This window comes from Heterocephalus glaber, unplaced genomic scaffold (genome assembly GCF_053883595.1).
Source record: "Heterocephalus glaber isolate CG9 unplaced genomic scaffold, H.glaber_assembly_v1.0 deba00001545, whole genome shotgun sequence".
NCBI lineage: Eukaryota > Metazoa > Chordata > Mammalia > Rodentia > Bathyergidae > Heterocephalus > Heterocephalus glaber.
Window position 1 is genome coordinate 539,163 of NW_028258338.1, and position 13,604 is coordinate 552,766.

The following is a 13,604-nucleotide window of genomic DNA, read 5'->3' on the forward strand; positions in this document are numbered from 1 at the left end:
TTCTCATAGGATTATAATTTTCATGGTATTTTCCTTCCATAATATCTCATTTAAAAAGAAGTTCTTTATGAACTTGGTGTCCATTGTCATGCAATGTTACTTTTTCGATTTTTTTCCCTGTAAGTTTAGAATTTCTGGTCATGGGGAAGAGAATCAAACAAAATTTTAAGTTCTATGAGAAAGTGCTTCGTTAACAGATTTCACTGAAGAAAGAAGAATTTGTAGTAATATGTAGGCCTCAATTATATATTTAAGAGTTCCTTTTTGTATCCTACTGTCTTCGTTTCCTGTATTATATGTGTTTAATGTTCTTTTCCTATTAAAATATCAGAGATACGGAGATATTTTGCACCTTAGCCTTGATGAAAAGTACAAGATATATTCAAAGCTTCCTAATTCATTTTTTATTGGTAGTAGTCACATAAGTTTCAAGAATTAACATGGCACATACAACTAACAATGGGGAAACAATTTGCTTGTTTGAAAAGTGTGCTTAGCATTTGAAGTTGCCATATCAGTTTATAAATTTGATGCCCTGCTAATTACACTCTACAGAAGGAAGTTAATGGAGTTTAAGCTCTGCTTTGAAACAAAGTGAAAAATAATTTGTAGAAAAATGTCAACCAATAGGTTAAAGCCATTCTACTCGTAGTTTTCTATTAAGGGACAGTATTGACTGTTTGGAAGCCAGAAGGGTTTATGCTGACAGGTCAGAAATAAGATTGACTTGTATGTTATTTTTCATCCCTGTCTTGATTCTAGGTATGTCTTCAAGTTTATATTACCACAGTATTTACATACACGTTTGCATTGAGAAATTAATCCCAAAGGGTTTTGATAGGAGGGAGTTAGACCTGCCATACCATTGTAACTAACGTCTGTCTATTCATTGCGAATATTTATGTCAATTTGACAGATTGGGGCCAGCTTGATGTTTTAAATCTTAAGCCAAATATGAAAACTTCAAAGCTTATTCAATTTTTAACCATTTTATTGAAAATATATGAAATCTGTTTTTACAGGGTTTTTGTTTTTTGTTTTTGTTTTTCTTTGGTAATTTGTGCCATGAAATTTGAAAACTACCAAAATTTAAAGAATACTTTTATATTCAATTTCTTTTCTGGTGTAATGTTAAACTGTATAGATTATTAATGCATGCCCATTAAATATAACCCTGGTTTTGTGGTAAAACTGTTTAGATTTCATTGATGACATTTGATTAGTGGTTGCATTAAATAACTAAATCCCCCCCCCAAAAAAAACCTAACCTAGTGTGCTTATAATCCCATTACTCAGGGAGGCTGAGGCAGGAGATTCAAGACTTTAAGCCCAGCCTGGGCAATTTAAGGACTTAGGGATATCCAGTCTTAAAATAAAAAATAGAAAGGGCTGGAGACATAACTCAGGGCAAAGACCCTGGCTTCAATCTCTACTATTGCAAAAACAAAAACAAACAACAAAAGAATCCTTATTTTATTATTTATTTTAACCAACAAAAAAAATTGTACATATTTACTGTGTACAACATTTTGAAATATGTATTGTAGAATGGCTAAATCAAGTTAATTAATATTGATATTATCTCACATAGTTATCTTTTTGTGGTGAGGACATTTAAAATCTATGCTTTTAGCAATCTTTAAGAATGCAATTCAACAAAAAAATCAAAAAAACAAAAAAACAAAACAAAACAAAACAAAAAGAATCCAATTCAAGGCTGGGGATTTCGCTTAGTGGCACCACAACTGCCTCGCAAGTGCAAGGTCCTTAGTTCGTTCCCCAGTACAAAAAAAAAAAAAAAAAAGAATGCAATCCATATTTTTATTTTTAAAAATGCGATCCACATTTTTATAAAAATAAAATCAAGCCCAGCCTGGCACAGTGGTGCATGCCTGCAATCTCAGCACTGGGAAGACTGAGGCAGGAGGATCACAAGTTCAAGTCCATCTTGGCCAATTTAGCAGTTTAGCAAGACCCTGTCTCAAAATCAGAAGGACTGGGCTTGTAGCTCAGTGTGAAGGCCCTGGGTTCAACTTTCAGTACTGCAAAATACAGTACATTGTTATTACTATAGTAACCTTTTATACAATTGACCTCTTGAACTTATTTTTCAAATCTAACTGAAATTTTGTATCCCTTGACTTATCTCTGGAAATCCACACAACTCAGGACCTTGCACTTGCTAGTCAGGCAGCGGCAGCACTGAGCTAAATCCCTGGCCTTGGAAATCCCCCTTTTACCCTATACCTAGTAACTACCATTTTATTTCTGTGAGTTCAACTTTTTTAGGTTCCACATACAAACAAGATCACATGATATTTGTCTTTCTGAACCAGGCCTGTTTAATTAATATGAAGCCCTCCAGGCTCTTCCGTGTTGCCATAAATGACACAATTTCCTCCTCCTCCTGTCCCCTCTTGTTTTCCTCACCCCTTCCTCCTCCTCCTTTTTTTTTTCCATTGCTGAGGATAGAACCCAGGGCCTCGTGAATTTCGTGTGTGTGTGTCTGTGTGTGTGTGTGTGTGTGTGTGTGTGCACAAGTGTATGTGTGTGTGTGTTTTACTAGAAATTGAACCCAGGCAGTACTGAACTACTTTTCATTTCGTTTTGAGATAGGGTCTCCCTAAATTGCCCAGACTAGCCTCAAACTTGTAATACTCTTGTCTCAGCCTCCCACATACTAAGATTACATGAGTGTACCACAGTGAATGGCTGATCTTATTTTTAAGGCTGAACGGTACTTAATGTACTTATGTACCACATTGTCTTTTTTTTTATTAATAAATTTTATTTTATTTTATCCCATTCTCCCCTCAAGCCCCCTCCCCTCCCTATGTACAAAAGTTTTGTTTCCATTTTTTCCTTCTATTTTCACGACCCTTTCTTCTTTTCTCCCTCCCTCCTCCCTTGTTCCCCTTCCCATTGAACACTTTCTTCCCATTTCTCAACATCCATTATATATCTCAATCCTTATTTCCACATTCAGTTTCTCACATCAGAGAAACAATGAAGTATTTAAATATGTGTGTCAGATTTATTTCACGTAAGAGTATGGTCTCAAGGGTCGGGGATTTAGCTCAGTGGTTTCGCCCCCTGCTGCGCAAGTGCAAGGACCCGAGTTCCATCCCCGGTACCAAAAAAAAAACCAGTATGGTCTCAAGGACCATCCATTTTGCTGTAAAAGGATGAAACTCATCCGGAAGCTCATCCTTCTTTATGGCAGAGTAGTACTCCATTGTATAAAAAACCCACATCTTCTTGTTTTTCTTTTCTTTCTTTTTTTTGTAGAACTGGGGATTGAACTCAGGACCTTGCAATTGCAAGGCAAGCACGGCACCACTGAGATAAATCTCCAGCCTAGAACCACATCTTCTTTAGCCACTTGTCAGTTGATGGGCATTTGGGCTGTTTCCAAGCTTTAGCTATTACAAACTGTGCCACTATAAACATGGATGTGCATATGTCTCTGTGATATGATGTTTTTAATTCTTTCAGAAAGATACCAAGAAGAGATATAGCTGGGTCAAATGGAACCTCTAGTTTTAGCATTTTGAGAAATCTCCACACTGATTTCCACAGCGGTTGCACAAGTCTACACTCCCACCAGCAGTGGAGAAGGATTCTTTTTCCCCACAGCCCCTCCAGCATTTGTTATTGTACCACACTGTTTTTATCCATTAATTCACTGATGGACATTTGGGTTGATTCAATAACTTGGCTATTATGAATAATGTTGCAGTAAATACAGGAGTGTGAGTGTTTGTTCAAACTATTGATTTCATTTCCTTTGGCTCTATGTCCAGTAGACTGGTGAATCATATAGTAGTTCTATTTTTAATTTTTTGATAATTTCCATAATGTCTATACTAATTTTCATTCCCATGAATAGCATGTGAGAGTTTCCTTTTCTCCACATGCTTGCATTAACTTCTTTTTTTCTTCCTCTTTGTTTGGTTTTTTGAGACAGGGTCTTGCTACATAGCTCGGGTTGCCTCTGAACTCATTATGTAGCACAGGCTGGCCTTGAACTTGCAGTGATTCTTCTGTCTCAGCCTCCCCAGTGCTGGGATTACAGGTGTGTACCACTGCATGTGGCCTGTTTCATTTTTTAAAAAATATAATAGCCATTCTAACAGGTGTGAATTGAGGCCTATGTAGTTTTGGGGTTTTTTTTTTCAGTACTGGGGATTGAATTCAGTGCTTTCACATTAAGGGATATCCCTAATCCCTTATCTATCTGTCTATCTATCTACCTACCTATCATTTTTTGTGGTACTGGGGATTGAACTCAGGGCCTTTCCACTGAATTACATCCCCAGCCCTTTTTTATTTTTACTGTGACAGAAGATATCACTAAGTTGCTAAGCTGCCCAGATGGGGCTGGATTATCCTCCTGCCTCAGGCTCCCAGAGTGCTGGGATCACAGGCATGTGCCACCACGTCCAGCTGATATTATAGATTTTTTAAAAATTTTATTTTATTGGTACATTTTAGGTATACAATATAATGACATTCATCATTGAAAATTTGCACCTTTACATAATCTCTCTTGGTTCTTATTTTTTCCCCCTTGCCCTGCCCTCCCTTCAATCCCTCCATCACTCCCTATTTACAAAGACTTTGTTTCCATTTTTCCATTTTCTCATATTAATTCCATTTCCTTCTTTCCTTTCCCCTACCCCTTCCACTTACCCTTTCCCTTTGCCCCTTTTCTTCCTATTTCACATTATCTATTATACCTTTTAGTCCTTATTTACACTCTCAGTTTCTCACACTAGAGAAACTATTTGGTACTTACACATGTGTGTCCTATTTATTTCACTTAAAGAGTATCACCTCAGTGTGCATGCCTTTAGCTATAAATGTCTCTAATTTCTCATTATTTATGTCTGAGTAGAACTCCCTTTTATAAAAAAAAAAATTTTCTTTATCCAGTCTCCAGTTGACGGGCAATTGGGCTGCTTCCAAGTTTTAGCTATTACAAATTGTGCTGCTATGAACATTGGTGCACATATATGGCTGTGATATGGTTCTTTTAATTCTATGGGGAAGATACCCAGCAGGGGAAGAGCTGGGTCAAATGGGACTTCCAGTCCTAGTTCTTTGAGGTATCTCCATACTGATTTCCACAGTGCTTGCACCAGTCTACACTCCCACCAGCAGTGGAGCAGGGTTCCGCTTTCCCCACAGTCTGCCAGCATTTGTTATTGGTTGATTTCATGATAGCAGCCATTCTTTCTGTAGTGAAGTGGAATCTCAGCATTGTTCTTATTTGCATCTCTCGAATGACCAGTGATGTTGAACATTTTTTCATATGTTTAATTGCTATTTCTACTTCTTTGTCTGATAAATATCTGTTCATTTCAGATGCCCATTTTTGGATTGGGTCTTTAAATTTGGGAGGTCTGATCTTTTTAAGTTCTTTATACAATTGAGATAGTAGGCTTTTGTCTGAGGAACAGCAGGTGAAGATTTTTTCCCACATTGTAGGTTGTCTCTTCACACTGCTGATGGTTTCTCTTGCTGTGCAGAAGCTTTTTAATAAGAAGAGATCCCACTTGCTGATTGCGCTAGTTCACGGGCAACTGAGGTTTTGTTCATAAAATCTTTTCCTACACCAATGTCTTCAAGAGTTTTACCTAACCTCTGTTCCAGCCGACTCAGCATTTCTATTTTAATATTTAGATCTTTAATCCATTTCGATTTTAGTTTAGTGCATGGTGAAAGATATAGGTCTAGTTTTAATCTTTGACAAGTTGAAACCCAATTTTTCCAGCACCACTTATTAAAGAGGCTATCTTTCCTTCAGTAAGGGTGTTTGGCTCCTTTATTCCTTTTATTTCTTTCTCTTGTATACTTGCCATGGCTAATGTTTCCAAAACTATATTGAACAGGAGTGGTGCTAGTGGACATCTTTGTCTTGTTCCTGATTTTAGTGTGAAGGATTTCAGTTTTTGACCATTTAGTATGATATTGGCTGTTGGTTTTTCATAGATGGCTTCTATCAGATTGAGGTAGAGACCTTCTATTCTAATTTTTGTAGGGTTTTTATCATAAATGCATGTTGGATTTTTTCAAATGCTTTTTCTGCATCTATGGAGATGATCATATGATTTTTGTCCTTGGCTCTATTGATATAGTGTATTACATTGATTGATTTGCATATGTTGAAGCTTCCCTGCAACCCTGGGATGAATCCCACTTGGTCAGGGATGTGTGATCTTCTTGATGATCTTCTGCATTCTATTTGCCAGTATCTTAAGGATTTTTGCATCTATGTTCATTAGTGAGATTGGCCTATAGTTCTCTTTTTCAGTTGGGTCTTTCTCTGCTTTGGGGATCAAGGTGATGCTTGCTTCCAGGAATGAATTTGGGAGTATTGCTTCCCTTTCACTTTCATTGAAGAGTTTAAACAGTAGTGGCAGCAGTTCCTCTCTAAATGTCTTGTAGAATTCAGCAGTGAAGCGATCAGGACCTGGGCTTTTCTTAGGTGGTAAGTTTATAGTTACATTTTCAATTTCATTGATTGATATTGGGTTCTTTAGAATTTTTCGGTCTTCTTTGTTCAACTTTGGTAATTCATATGTATCTAGGAATCTGTCCATTTCTTCTGTGTTGTCCATCTTATTGGCGTATAGGTTCTGGAAGTAGGTATTGATGATCCTCTGTATTTCTGCTGGGTCTGTTGTAATTTCACCCTTTTCATGCCTAATTGCATGGATTTGAGCCTTTTCTTTCCTTTTTCTGGTAAGGTTGGCTAAAGGTTTGTCAATTTTGTTGATTCTTTTGAAGAACCAACTCTTGGCTTCATTGATTTTTTGTATTGTTCTCTTAGTCTCCATTGCATTGATTTCTTCTCTGATCTTTATAATTTCCTCCCTTGTATGAGCTTTGGGGTTGTCCTGTTCTTCTTTTTCTAGAAGCTTGAGGTTCAGCATCAGGTTGTTTAATTGGGATCACTCTGTTTGCCTGATATGTGTCTTCACTGCTATGAATTTCCCTCGTAAGACTGCTTTCATTGTGTCCCATAGATTCCAATATGTTGAATTGTCATTGTCATTTAATTGAAGGAACTGTCTGATTTCTTCTTTAATTTCCTCTGTGACCCATTGGTTATTCAGAAGTGTGTTGTTCAATTTCCACGTGTTTATGAAATTCTTTGAGTTTCTTTTGCTATTGATCTCCAATTTCATCACACCGTGGTCTGGTAATATACAGGGGATAACTTCAATTCCTTTGCACTTACTTAAACATGTTCTATGAGCAAGTATGTGGTCTGTTTTGGAGAACAACCCATGTGCAGCTAAAAAGAATGTGTATTCTGATTTTGTGGGGTGGACCACTCTGTAAACATCTGTTAAGTTCATTTGTTCAAGAGTTTGATTGAGTTGCTTGTTTTTCGTCTAGCTGATCTATCTCTTTGTGATAGGGGGGTATTGACGTCCCCCACTACTATTGTATTAGTGCATATATGACTTTTCATGTCTGTTAGTATTTGTGTTATATAGTTGGGTGCACTAGTGTTTGGTGGATAGATATTTATGATTGTCATCTCTTCCTGTTGGATTGTTCCCTTTACAAGGATGTAGTGTCCTTCTTTGTCTCTCTTAATCAGTGTTTATTTTAAATCCACTTGATCTTCGAAGAGGATAGCTACTCCTGCTTTTTTGAGGGGTTCTTGTTGCATGGAGTACTGTTTTCCACCCTTTAACTTTCAGTCTATGAGGGGTTTTTTTGAATTAAATGTGTTTCTTGTATGCAGCATATTGTTGGATTTTGCTTCTTGACCCATTCTGCCAGTCTATTTCTTTTAATTGGTGAATTGAGACCATTAACATTGATGGTTATAACTGATACGTATTTACTTATCATTGTCATGACTTTTTCTTTTTGTTGGATTCTCCCCCTTTACATTTAATTTCTTGTCACACCCAATGGATTCATTGTATTGTGCTTCCTGGGATTGTGATCCTCATTGTCGTTTCCTAGGATATTGTCTAAAATTGTTTGGCGTGCTGGTTTGGTAATCATGAAGTTCCTAAAGTGCTCTTTGTCATGAAAGTATCTTATTTCTCCATCCATTTTGAAAGATAGTTTTGCTGGGTACATCAATCTGGGTTGGAGGCTGTTTTCCTTTAGGCCTTGGAATACGTCACTCCAAGCTCTTCTTGTCTTGAGGGTTTGTGTTGAGAAGTCTGCTGTGATTCTGATGGGCTTTCCTTTGTATGTGATTTTTTTCTTTTCTCTAACTGCTTGTAGAACTTTGTTCTTCTGTTGGATTTCTAGAATCTTAACAATTATATGCCTATGTGTAGATTTTTTTTGATCAAGGCTAATTGGAGTCCTATATGCCTCACTTACTGATATGTCAAGTTATTTTCCCCTGCTTGGGAAGTTTTCTGCTATTACTTCTGTGAACAGTTTTTTTTATGTGATCTGCATTCTCTCCTGTTTCTTCATTGACTCCGATCTGTCTTATGTTATTCTTCTTTGCATCATCTAGCAGCTGCTGGATTGATTTCTCATGGTCCCTTACTATTTTGAAGCAATTTTTCTTTTCTTGGTCACTAATTGCAATCTTATCTTCTATATCTGAAATTTTGTCCTCACATTAGCTCATTCTGCTATGTAGACTTTCAGTGGAGTTTTTAATCTCTTGGAAGTCTATTTGCATCTGTTTTATGTATTCCATTTTTTTCCTATGTTGAGATTCCATCATGTTCCTCAGCTCCTCTCTAGATTTATTAATCATGTCTTGCACTATGAGCACAATCTCTGATGTTAGGTGAGAAATTATTTCTGATTTCATTTTTCCAGATCCTCTTTTGTTGCCAGTTCAGGGAGTCCAGATGGTTCAATATCAGTGTTCCATCTTGTTTCCCTTTGGGGTTGCTGTAGGTGATCTGGAAGTCTGGCTTTGAGACTTGTTTACATGCCTCCTCATTTCAACCTGGGGTGGGGTGCTGCTGGCACCCACGTGGCTCACCTGCTCTTTGCTGGGCCTGGTGGTACCACATTATAGATTTTTAACAAAAAATTCTTTCATTCTTCCAAGCTACTTTCCAAAATTAAAGAAGAAGGTAGTAATGGCTGGGTGCTGTGGTGCTCACTTGTAATCCTAGCTACTTCAGAGGCTGAAGCAGGAGGATTAAATTTTGAAGTTAGCCTGAGAAATTTATCAAGTCCTTGTTTCAAAATTAAAAATAAAAAAAGGCTTAGAATGTAGATCAGTCATCAAGTGCTGCTGGATTCAATCACTAATACCACCACCACCACCACCAAAAAAAAAAATAATGTAGTAATGATTCATATTCCTGTCAGCAGTGGATAGATACAGGAAAATGGAAAGATTCCCAGAAGGGGCATAACTGAGTCAACTGGAACTTCTAATCCTCTTTTTCTGAGGAATCTCCACATTGATTTCCACAATGGTTGCACCAGTCTACACTCCCATCAACAGTGGAGAAGGGTTCCTTTTTCTCCACAGTCCTGCCAGCATTTGTTGTTGGTTGATTTCCTGATATTAGCCCTTCTTTCTGGAATGAGGTGGATCTCTGTGTTGTTTTAATTTGCATTTCTCGAATGACCTGTGATGCTGAACATTTTTTTCATATATTTATTTGGCGTTTGTACTTCTCAATCTGAGAAGTGTCTATTCACTTCAAATGTCCTTTTTGGATTGGGTCTTTAGATTTAGGGGGTTTGAATTTTTTTCAATCCCTTGTATGTTCTAGATATTAGTCCTTTTTCTGAGGGAGAAGTAGCTAAATTTTTTTACTGCTCTGTGGTTGTCTCTTCACCCTGTTAGTGATTTCTTTTGGAGTTCAAAAGCTTTGTAATAGGATGAGATTCCAGTTGTTGATTCTTTTTATTATTTCCCATGAAGTCTGGGTTTTGTTTATGAAGTCTTTGACTACCCCTATGCCCTCAAGAGTTCTACCTATTCTCTCTTCCTGCAGAGTTAAGTGTTTCTGTTTTAATGTTTAGATCTTTGATTCAGTTTGATTTTAGTTTGTCCATGGTGAGGGACATGGGTCTAGTTTTAGTCTTCTGCATGTAGAAAGCCAGTTTTTCCAGCTCCACTTATTAAAGAGGCTATCTTTCTTCCAGCGAAGGTGTTTGGCACTTTTGTCAAAGATAAGGTGGCTGAGTGTGTTTGGAGTTGTTTCTACATCTTCTATTCAGTTCCATTGATCCTCAGGGCAGTTGTGTTTTGTTTTTGTTTTTTGGTACCAGGGATCGAACTCGGGCCCTTGCACTTGCAAGATAGGCGCAGTGCCACTAAGCTAAATCCCCGGCCCTGTAGTATAATTTCAAGTCAGGGATTGTGATACCCCTGACTTGCCTTTGGTGCCCAGAATTGTTTTTGCTATTCTAAGTTTTTTCTTGTTCCAAATGAATTTTAGGAATGTTTCCTCTAGTTCTGTGAGGTATGCTAATGCTATTTTGATTGGAATTGTGTTAAATCTGTGTAATAATTTTGGGAGTATTGCCACTTTTACTTTATTGGTTCTTCCTACCCAAGAGCAAGGGATAACTTTCCATTTTCTGATATACTCTTTGATCTGCTTTTTCAGAGTATGGTAATTTTCAATGAAAAGTGCCTTTACTTTCAATACAGGGAAATGGACAGTCATCTGGAATTTATTTCATTTTCCAAGCATCATTTATTTGTGTGTGTGTGTGTGTGTGTGTGTGTGTGTGTGTGCATAATTTATTTTTGTATGTGGCCTAAGGTAGGGATCTAGCTTTGCTTTCTTTTCTGCTGGCTAACCAATTTTGAAAAGATCATTTCATAATAAACTATGCTTTTGCACAGAATTGAAGCTGAGGCATATTTTCTGTAGTCATTGCTTTTAACTTCTATGTCTACTCCTCATCCTTCAAGGTTTCTATTGACTTAGAGCAAGGGATATGGTAAGAAGAAAAAAATGCAGAGTTCACTTGCCCATCTCTTTACCTTATTTTTGTGATTCAAAAACCCAAATCCTAAATTGGGCATGGTGGTGCACACCTGTAATTTCGGTACCTGAGAGGCTGAGGCAGGAGGATCACTGTGAGTTTAAGGCCATCCTGGGCTACATAGTGAGTTCAAAGACAACCTGAACTACATAGTGAGAACTATCTCAAAAAACAAAACAAAACAAACAACCAAACAAAAAACCCAAGTCCTTAGGGGAAGAGGATTAGGGATATTGAGAAAGTGTCTTGACTAGAAGAAGGATTTTATGCAGAGTAAAGACAGATTCTGGCCCTTCCTGCCCAAGTAAGGTTAGGGATAATGTAATGCCATTAGGGAGATCCTTGGGTCCTAGGTAGAGGGGATCTGTCTTTTGCTTCTTGCCACCATCCCTGCATAGACAACAAAACTTGAGAGAAAGAAGGCTATTCTAGGCAACCTTAAAAATCCCCACACCACTTGCAGGGCCCCAATGTAATAAGGGCCTGACAGAGCTTGAAGGAACACTGTGGGCAGGGGCGATGAACTTCTAACTGCTAATCTGTATGGTCTGATAACCAAAGATTTAATAGATCTCTGCTCCTGGGCCTCAGTACTGTAAAATACCCAAGAACTATTGCTTGAGCCTGGATTGAAGGAACATGAAGAAAATCTAAGATCCAGGGGAGGTGCCTCATGCCTGTAATCCCAACACCCCACCCCACCCCACCCCCACAAAAAAGAGGAGTAGCAGATAGGAAGAGGAGGAGGAGAGGAAAAAATTCAAACCCAAAGGAATGGGGAAAGCCGGAACCTAAAGTTAAATGGAATCATAGAAAATAGACAAAATGTATAAGAACTAAACTAACTGGGTTCAAATTCTAGCTCTGCCATTCACTTGCTGAGCTACCCTAGGCAAGTTATTTAGCCTCTTTGTGCCTTGGTTTATTAATTTGAAAGTGATGTTGATAATGATATCTCAGAATTCAATGGGGTTGAATAAAGCTTACAGTAAATGCTATTTAATTATTACCTGCTATTATTATTATTATTATACATTTTAGTGGGTAGACTATGATTCCTACATCTTACATGAGAGAAACACTACCACTGAGCTACACCCCAGCCAAGACTATTTTGAAAGACTTACAGAATGCTGGAATAGATATAGAGGGGTCAGTGGAAGGAAAGGAAGAAGAGAGGAAGGAAAGGCAGGCAGGCAAATGAAGCCTTATTAGTTAGCCCTGAAACTGAAGTTTCTGATTCTCAGAAAAATATTCTATGCCATTTCTAAAATATACTATTACATTTCTAAAATAACTGATCATCTTCCTGAGATGGACGGTTTCTTCCAGTAACCCCAACTCAGGCTCTGTAACCTGGCTCTATGGCGACTTTTCAGCGGAGTTTACATCCTGGACACTCAGCAAGTTTTAGATAATCTGTATGAATTTACTCATCTTTAGGCTCTCCAAGAGTAAGTAGCCAAGGAAATTTGCCTTCACGTATAGGCCCTGGGTACATGTAGAAAGACTGTGTTTAGGAATAGGAGACCAGACTTCATAGCAAGGCTAGCAAAATTGTATTGCTAATCTGCAATGTGGAGAGTGTTTCTAAGTCAGTCACTAAGCCAATGAGAGCTGCTCACTTCCGAGGTAGGCAATGGTTATCCTTACTCAGGGGGCACTCAACTTGTGCTAGAAGGAAGGAGAGGCTCCTGGGAGGGCATTAATAACCCTTAGATGATCTAGGGAAGAAATTCCCCCAGAGCCAAGACTTGCCTGGAGAAAAGATCACCCAGATATCCAAACCCTGGGAGTTACTGTTTTTGAGCAGAGGACACCTGGAAATAAATACATTTTCTTTTCTGGGATATTAAAATTTAATAAAGGAAGACGGTAGCTAAATATTATTTGGGGATATAAATGGATGTTTTTATTTCCTATATTTTCTCTACTCTCCCCCTCATGTAGTCAGTTTTGTGGTGTATCTTAGGAAAGAGAAGTGGCAAAGCAGCAAAACAAATACTTTGCCAGTCTTTTTAGCTTTTGCGTTCTAAAAGCATAAGCCCATAAGTAAGGATTGGGTACAGGGGCAGAGATCAAGTATCTTGCCCAGAAAACTAGAGGGAAGAAGAAATATTCTTCTAGGTGGGTGTGGTGGCACATGACTGTAATCTTAGCTACACAGGCAGGAGGCTGAGGCAGGAGGATTGCAACTTGGCCATCTTGTAACTTTCCCTGTCTTGAAAAAAAAAAAAAAAGCTGGGATGTATCTCAGTAGCACAGTGCTTGCCTAGCATTAGTAAGACCCTGGGCTCAACCCCCAGCACCACAACAAACAAATAAAATTCTTCTCTTTTTCACTCTCTTCTCCTGGGTGGGTGTAGGGGAGAGCAGAGAGTGCTCTGTGGGAGCTCAGAGTGCAGACTGGTCTCAGCTTCCCAAAGCAACACTTTGGTTCCCAAAGCAACACTTGGTTGGCAGGAAGACTCAAAAGAGGAAGGACTGTGGGGAACGTCATGCTAGACAGACCAATAGGTGGCAGCAAATAATTCTGTGCCTCAAGTGTCTCAGAAACTTTGGACTGGATCCTAGAACATCTGAAAGGACTCATGTGGGCAGAGGGCTCAGCAGTAATTGCTAGAATCTAAGAAACTAGAAGC